This window comes from Falco peregrinus, chromosome 3, assembly GCF_023634155.1.
Source record: "Falco peregrinus isolate bFalPer1 chromosome 3, bFalPer1.pri, whole genome shotgun sequence".
Lineage (NCBI taxonomy): Eukaryota > Metazoa > Chordata > Aves > Falconiformes > Falconidae > Falco > Falco peregrinus.
In genome coordinates, this window is record NC_073723.1 from 42,153,060 (window position 1) to 42,162,452 (window position 9,393).

Genomic DNA, 9,393 nt, shown 5'->3' on the forward strand with positions numbered 1-9,393 from the left:
GTGACGTGATATAACTGATGTTACGTTCTGGAGGGCTCGGAAGATGTCCTTAGTCAGCCAGAAGCTACTCCCTCACTTCTGTTTGAGGGAGCAGGATGTAGACCTCCAGTATTAAAGCTTTATCTTAACCCAAAAGTGCAACGACTTAGATTAAAAACAGGGTTGAGAATGCAGAGTAAGCCTCAGATTACATCTGCTGGCTGCGTTCAGCTTTGTAGGCAAGTACACAGTGCTGTGGCAGATGCCAATTTCTTTTCTTAATCCTTGGGGGACATAAAGAAAACCTACTCTCTCTATTTCCACCAATTTTTGATGCTTTCAAAACAAAGTAACTGTTATAGTAGCTTATACAATTGTTTACTGCACTGAAAAGAAATTTCAGCTTTTATCTGCCGATGGGAGAGCCATATTTTGTGGGAGTGTTGCTTATGGACATCTCCCTTTGGGTGCTGCAGGAGCCACGCGAAAACTTTTGCCTGCAGCAATTAAAGCAGCTTCTCAAAAAATACAAATCAAAATTTGCAGATTATAAGATTTTGTCTTCAATAATAAGGAAACATCTTGTTTCTTTAGCTTATACCCCCTTTTATATAGAAGAAAGAGTTTGGGGGTGACACTGGAAAACAGTGTGTGGTGCACTAATTTTTGTTGTTGTCTTTGGGGTTTTACCCTAGTCTGCCCACAAAAACCATTGTGCACTGGCTTTAGCCGTTCTGGGCCCCGGTAGGATTGCCTTGGCTGCCAGAAAGCGTTGCAGTGCAGGGTAATCTGGCTCTGGAAGAATAATAAGAAATATGGCTCTCCTTCAGGAATGTCCTGGGACTTTGGTGGAGTCTGGGCAAAATTTTCCTGAACATCTGGATTTGGGTAGTCCTGGTAAGAGATGGCAAACTAGCTGAATCACGTTATGAGCTGTGAATGTACTTTGATTTGTAATTTATTAAATTGCTGGTGACAGGTTCAGTGTCTGACTGGCCTGATCACCAGCTCAACATTGCTACGCTGACCTCCGAGACAGCCAGTGTGCAGAAAGTCAATGTGTGTGGCTCCACGTCTATGGAAGCACATTTGAAAACAAGTCGTGAGACTTGCAGTGCTTACACTGAGGAGGCACAATGTCGAGCACCATCCTCTTGCTCTGGCTGTTGCTTTTGGGAGGAACGGCTGCACTGAGACCTGCAGGAATGCAGCAGGAGCCAGGAGCTGTGGTTGTGCTGGAAGCAGTTGATTCCCTCAGGACTTCAGTACATACCCCCATTTCCCCACCACCAAGCCTGCCTTGCTTCAGGAACTTAGATTTCAAATGGAAACCTTTTAATTTATAGAGATGGAACACAGTTCAGCAGCATGGAGGGTATTAGAAGCCTCTAACTTGAATAGAGGATAGAGTATGCCCCACCCTGGAGAGAATGACGTAAATCATTCTAATTCTTGGCAATGGTATTTAAATTTTGTTCATAGCATGCCATAAAAAAAAAATTCAGACATTGTAAACTGACTGTGCTGTCAAGAAAACTCTCAAAAGCTTTCTAAAGGAATATTTTTTAGAAGGTGAAGGAAATGTTGGTGTAGTTTCTAGAAGTGACATGAATGGTGTCCTGGTTCTCTTGACCCTCTCTCCCTGCTCTCTCACTCTCCTCTCTTCCCCTTCTCTGCCCCACAAGTCAGTGAAGTCATGAGAATGAGCTGCAGTGAAGGCTGAGATAAACTGGTTAACCCTGAAGGTTCCTCTTACAGCAGAGCATGGCAGACTTTTTGTCTCCACAGCTGTAAGGCTCCTTTGCAAAGAGTTGCTGTCCTGGACAAACCCAGAAGACTATGTGCTTCCATGGCTCTTGCCTCCATGGGCCCTTTAGGGAAGGGACGTGAGACAGAGAAGTGTTGTCCTGTTTCATCCACCCAGTTTCTGGCAGTCAGCAGCTTAGGGACTTCTGAAGCATCTGGTTGCATGAAAAATTTATATATTTTTTTTTATAGCCACCAATGGAAGTATTCTACATGCATTTGTATAATCCCTTGAACCCATTGAAATACTTGGCATCCACAACACTCAATAAGTTACACAATTTAACTATGCCTTGTTTGGAAAAAGTATTTCCTTTGGCTTGTGTTTTAAGCCTGATGATTTCCTTGTGTGAGTCTCAAATGGTGAATAATCATTCTCTCTTCATCTCTCTTGTACTACACATGATTTTATAGACCTGTCTGTTTCAAGCCTGAGGGTTCCCAGTTTATTTAAGTGTTTTCTTGTGCAGAAACTGTTCTGTACATCTGATTCTGTGCTATCTTTTTTGGTACCTTTTCTAGATCGCCTAAATGTGTCATCTTTGGGCTTATATGTTAAGTTTATTGGGAAGTAGTTCCCAAGAGTTCATTTACTTCTAGATCTGATTTTTTTATTATTATTTTTTTAATCCTGAACAGCATTTTTCACTTCACCTTAGCTGGTTTTGCTGCATGTGTTTGTTGAGTTGTGTAACTATATTCCTAGAATGGTGAGATACTGAGATATTCCTTTTAGGACCTTGATCAGTGACACAATAGTTCCTCACAAGGAGAACAAGCAGTAGCTTGCCAACCTGGAAGCCAAAGGCTTTATCTTGAACGCAGCCTGGTCTTCCTTGGCCGTGCTCGCTCTCTCGTAGCCTGTTGGTTTTGCCTGCATCGCAGTGCTTGCGCAGTGGTGGTTCTCTGTTCTTGCTGGTGCTACTAAAGCATTTTTCAAATGATTCAGGAAAATGCTTTTCAACAGTAGCATTTGTACGCGAGCCTATGGCCTAAACTGGCCATAATACCTTAGTTTTGCAATGTTTCAAAGGTCTGGGATCATGAGGTCTTGAAAAAAGGCAGCGTAACAAATTAACCCCCTTTGGCAGGAGCACTGCTGGCCTGCCCTCGTTGCTGGGAATAGCTTGGATTTCTTTCACTGGAGGTCAGCTAGTTCTTAAAGGGTCATAACTAATCACAAGACATAATTTTTAGAAACAAAAATCTTCAAGATAGAGTTACCTTATAAGTTATGCTTGTCCGTTTTGTCCTTTCCCCATTTTATTAGTTGATTATCTTCGTCCATGATAACTTCATAAAATGCAAAGTTGTTCTCTCCCAGTGAGGAGCTATCTTTTGGAGTTCAGAGCAGTATGGTTTGATCGCCCCAACATCTGCCTGCTAATAATTCTACAGACTGATTTAGATCTGATATCAAACTGAGTCGCTGCATAGTGTGGTTGAGATGTTAACTTGAAAACCCTGACAAGTTAAAAGTTCTGTTTCTGAATCTATCTGTCTTTTTGTGAACCTTGAACTAGTAATTTTACACTTTCTACCTGTTTCTCTTTAAATAGTGGATCATATTTAGCTCACACAGATACTAGGACACTGACTTAAGGATCTGTGACCTACAAATGTGTTTTATCTGCTGTGCCTTGCAGTTGGTGCTTTAAAGAAAAACGGTAACGTGTTGGGTTCTGCGTGGCCAGGTGATTCAGCTTCATGGGGAAGGCTGACAAAAATCACCAGTAACTTCAAAAGCAGATTTTCCTGCTCAAGACACACAGTGAGGAAAACAAGATGCTGTGCTGTAGTGCTTTGGATTTTCCATACTTTCAACTCTGAGTCCTTTGATCTGGTTATCTGAATGACACTATCAGTTAAAATAGCATGTCTGCTCTAGAATAGCTAACGCCCCCAGGACTTGCATCTAAATGCGATAAAAGATTATCCATGGATCAGATGAGGAGAACTGGAGAAGCAATATGTTTTTGTCTTACAGCAGAAGAGCTGGAGCTGAGGGTCCGAAGCAAACTGTGGGGAACTGAGACCGAATTACAGTCCAGCCACTGGATGCGTGCTTTGGAAATCTTGCCTTAGATGCATTGTTAAAATTCATCTGAAACCAGAAGATATGTTGATATTTGTATTTGATTTGGGAATTTTGGAGGGGTTTTTTTGGGGGGGGGGTATGTGTTTTTTTTTTAATTAACTAAAAAAAGGAACTGAAGAGGGCCTGGGATTTGTGAGGCCTCCTGATAACCCAGCCCTGTGGAGAGCCAATGTTTAGATGAGATTGCAAGTGCCTACAACAAAAAGAAGAACTTTGTTCTGGAAGTCACATGCCTGTGAGGGAGCTGCTGACTTCAACACTCAGGCTCTGAGGTACAGTATAGCCATTTATACTGCTCCAGATTGTCCCCAGAGGATTGAGAACTTTTTCAGGGTTTTTTAGCCCGCTCTGGCACATGGTCCCTTTTCTGTGCCTGCAGCTATGAGCAGCAGTTGTATCTGGGCCTGTAATTTGCTGTGGTCTGGGACTTCCAAGTTCTACAGTGCCCCTACGGTTCTTGGCAGCAGCAGAGCTGCTAAGCGGCTGAACCTTTTGATCTCCGTTCAGACTGCAAATGAACATTTCATCTAACACCTCCATACCTGCGTTCCCCAGAACAATCGGGCTCTTGATTGCCTCCTCCCTCCCTCCCAAACCCGAGTACCACGGAATAGCTCCACAACAGATGACTACACTTCCAGCACCGTCTGGAGGGCTATAAATAGCCTTAAACAAATGTGTGTAAGGATCCAGCGTATTGTCTGAATGATCTAAAATTAGGTTGCCCGATGTTTGTGCATCAGTCTTCCTTTGCTGCAGGAAAATTAATTTCTTTCTGAAGTATTTAAGCTTGAATTATGGTTCCTTAATGATGGGGGAGGGTGGGGAGGCTGTTTGAGGGGAAACTCCGGCTGGGATGGGTCTAGTTTTCTTAAAAGAACAAGATGAGCTGCAGCCACTACTGAGGAAAAAAAAACAAAACAACTGCAAGTTCCTGGAAAGCATGGACATATGTAGTTGCAGTTTGCTCCCAAAATATCACCTTTATGCTCTCTTTATTTTTCTCTTTCAAGGACATTTGCACCTTGAATGCAACAAATGTTTTGCAAGAGATTTATAGAAGGTGGGGTGGAAAAATCCCAGAGTGCGCATTTGTTTGGGTTTTCTTTTGTCTGGGATTAAATGACATTGTATGTCCTATGTTCAAGGTATTTTAATTCTTTGTCTCCAGCCGTTCTTTGTAACAAATAACAGTAGCTATGTATTTTAGATAAATTTGAACATTTCCTGATATCAACTGGAAATATCTGAGTTAGCTGTTATGCTTGTGCATAAGTGTATTATTCATACTATATAATGAAACAATGCTTTCTTGTTCAAACAACTTGCTGTTAAGCTAAAAGAGAACACGGATTTCATTAATTCCATAGTCTTCTATTCCCATCTTCACGCTGCAGTGTTTTTGGGGAGGAATCTACCATACAATTATATTTTGTATAAAAATTCTAATATACTTGGCTTTTTAAATAAATTGTGATTTGTTAGCAATGATAGCCTAGAAAATAATTTATTGTTCTGTTGATTAAATTGCAGCTTGACTGGAAGTAGTACTGTTTATTTTATGTTTTTCTCTTTGGGAGCTGTTTATGCAAGTTTATTATCTAAATCTGCGTAAAGAAGGGTCCTTGGCATTGAGACAAAATGAGAGGCACCCTCTGTCTTTGCTTCCAAGGTGGAAACCAGGGTGAGGGAGGGGGCTTCAAGCCATTAGAGTGCATTGGTACATCTCTGTTAAACAGCATTAATAACAGATCTCATACATACTTACACACGGTAAGGGTCTGTGTCATTACACTGTATGTTGGATTTGTAATGGCCATTCAGGTGAATTAAAAAAATTAATTGTTGAGGTCTCTGGACCCACCAAAGTCTTGCAATGCTCACAGAAAGTCTTGTATAGGATTCTGCACACCCTGAAAAGAGATTTAAGGGTGTGTGTTAATCCTGTGAAGGAATCCAGTAGTTTCACATCTTTAATTTCCAAGCTAGTCTGTGAGTTTAACTCTTCATTACCTAGGGGGCAACAGTTCAGTCAGTGTTTGTATATCAAAAAATCAATCACTTAACAGCCTCTTTTGTATGGACTTGTAGATTTTTGCATATTAGATCCCTGGTAAGTTTTCTTTTCTGGTTTTATCAGCCTTTTCAGGGAGATTTGGTTTTTTTGCCTTTTAACACAGATCTCCTAGGTGAAATTCTATACCCAGTAAGAACTCTGTGCATGGTGCCTTATTATACTCCCAGTGTTGCATGTGAGAACATGTATGTGGCTGCGCGTTGAGATGCAAATTTAGGCGAATAAACCTTTCTTCAATGAATGTTCATCAGGAGTCACGTACCGGTAAGTCAGCAATAGTCCCTTTTAGCCACAAGAGGGCGCAATGTTGATCTTCTGTGGGAACATCGCTGTGACCGGGAAGGCTCAGCACTTATTCACAAGGTTAAAAGTCTTTATTTTCCGTTCTTATCACTGTTCTGTCTTCGTTTTTCTGTGTCTCTTGGCGAAGTGCTTTATAAAAAGAATGTTAAGCAAAAAACATAAAGGGCAACGTAGTTGATTACAAATGTCCAGCTACATCAACTTTGACCTGAAAACTGCAAAGTGGTTTTGAACAGAGTGTATCCACAGTACCCTGGTTAATTAATGCTGAATCTACTGCCTGGATAAGATATCTCTTATGTCAGAGGATTTCTCTAGCAGAGCTGAAAACTGTAGCCACATCTCCTGATTCTCCAGAGCTGTGCTTTTCTCTCCAATTCCCTTCTGCTCCCTTGAAGGCAGCAATTGGAAATTATATTTCCAATAATTTACTCAATAGCAAATGAGTTCAGAAAGCAAATGACTGTTTTGCTGCTGCAGGCTGCTGGTGCATATTTTTTTTTCATGATGGGTTGGGGTTTTTTTTAACCCCTAAAATATTCTAGTTAATCTATTAAAAATGTTAAGTCCTGGACACTGGCCACCTTATTAGGTTATTCCTGAGCTGTGATATAAACACCTGCAGAGGGGAAGCTGAAAGGGCTGAGAAGGGGGGGTTTGGTTGCCTCCGCCAGCTACAGGCTAATGAACACACATCCAGTGATGCCACAGCAGTCACAAAACACAGCAAAACGGGAGCAGCAGGTGGAAAGCAGCTAGTTGCTGTGGGAAGATATAAAGCTTGAAAGAGAAAAAGCAAGAGCAGTGTGGAAAGGAGGAGTGAGGATCAAGGACGTTCAGCAGCTGGTCAGGGAACTGCTATGGGATGGGAAGGAGAACTCTGCTGCTGCTCAGCTCGAGGTCCTGCGGCCAGAAGCTGTCAGGGAGGGCTGGCATCCCTGGCTGCTGCAGGGAAGGAAGGGGCTCTCTGGAGGAGAAGAGGTGTAAAGCCTGGGCAGCCTGAGACCGAGAAGTGGCCTCGAGCTGGTCCTAAAAGTTGTCAGATCTTGTAGGTATGACAAGATGGCTGCTATATGTATTGACACCGTGGATACAGGTCTGGGTTAGATGACCACCTGCTGCCTCCTTATCTAGCCCCTTAATAAAAAAAATCCTGCGAATCTGGCAGCCGATAGTGATACGGTTTAACAAAGTTTGTGTGCTTTCTTGATTTACCAATTGAATCAGGCTTGAGAAAAGTTTAAAGGTGGTGTTAAGAACGAAAGGCACTGCTGTTCTTGTGTTTCATTTTTCTTTACATGCCATTTTGCATTTTGGTTTCAAGAAATGGCTCTCACTTGGTGGGGTGGGTTTTTATGCATCTTCCTGTTGATTGCATGCTAGAGAGCTGGTCTGTAACACTTAGACACTGCTCTCTTAATAGCAGCCTTGGCACTGTTCATGGGTTCTTTCTCTGGCAAAAATGAGAAATTATGTGTTTGCAGTAGCACAGCGGCAGCAGCCTTTGCCATGAGGGTCTGTTAGTTTAAAACCCAATTTTTCAGACAGTAACAATATATCTGAATTTGTTGCTTGTGATATTAAGGCAGTTCTCTTCCTGTTGTAAGATGAACATGACAACTGAATTTTACACTTTGACCATGCCTAGAATATGACCTGATGAGGAACAAATGCACCTTCGGCAATGTCCTTGGGGTAAGTAAGGCTGTAGATGGTCACTTAGGCTAGGGGATTCAGTAGAAGTTTAAGTATTTGTGTATGATAGAATTGGCGGCTGTTAGAGTTTTATTACAGGGTTTGATCTAAGCTACAATAAGAGTCTGAGCCTGGAAACAGAAAATAGTCCTTCCCAAGAACAAAACTCTATGGGCATATTTGCCAGCCAATGTGACCAAAAACGTTGGAACTTCCCAGTGGGTGTATCCCGAAGAAGGCTTTTTTTGTAATACAACCAGAAATGTGCTTTAGATCAGAAACACTGGGCAGTTTTTGATCTGTTTTTCTTTACATATAGTAGAGAAACTTGGCCTTAGTCAGAAAATCCCTTGTACAAAAGCTAGGTTTTAGATCTCTTTCTAGCTGGTTTGCTGATTGATTATTTTTCCTTGTCTTGTTTCTCATGGAAGTTTGTTTGCTTAAGAGATATGTGTTTACTTCTGTAACAGATACATGGTTTGTTCAGTTGCTGTTCACTTTCTACAATCCATTTGTAGGAAACTAAATTATTATGATAGTTTGTATGCCTCAGAGATTTTTTTGAAAGCACAGATCACCTCCAGCACCACTGGAGGAAGGGAGCTGTGTCCTCGGTCACTTTGATGGCATCATAGTGTGGCTTTCATTCTCACAGCAAAGGCAGTAGTGAGAAGGAGAAAAAGAGGATAGGAGCATATCTCCTGTAATAGTCATGTTTGTTGTATGAATATGCTAGTTTCTAAAAAGATAGCGGCAAGCTAGACCTTTACTGTTTATTTTTCTCTATGAAATACTAGCTTTGATTCCAAACACACCACTAGGAAGTTCCTGACAGCATCACTTGGAGAATGTGGAAAGGAGTAATGCTGGTTTAGAAATGTTTCAGCAATCTAGGAAATGTTATGGAGGAGAAACACTTTCTAGTGGAATAGTCAAGTAAGACAGCCAGAAGAGATGGGTGCTGAGGTACAGGTGCTGGTGACAGGAAGTTTGCATTTGGTTTGGAAAATAAAACATTATAGGTGCAACACTTTGGTCCCCCTAGAAAACAAACAAATTTTAAAAAGAAAAAAACCCAAAATATACACAAAAGAAAAAAAAACCCAACAAAAAACCAAAACACCCACTCCTAAAAGAAAACCCCACCCCAATGCATGACAGGCAAGCAGGAGTTAGTTTCAGTACACAAAGGAAATCCCGGTTCACTTTAGGGATGCTGAAGAAATGGTAGCATGATCAGAGCAGTGCTTCCGTGGGGGGAGGAGGGATCTTTCAAGTTCAGCTTTGCCAGTCCCATGACTTTCAATGCTTCTGTTGTGCTCGGACATCCTCTTTTCTCTTGTTTCAGTAAGAAGACCTGATGAAGGAATAAAATCATACTTCAAAATATTTCTCATGCTAATAAAATGGAGCCATGAAGTGCAAAACCTTAGTT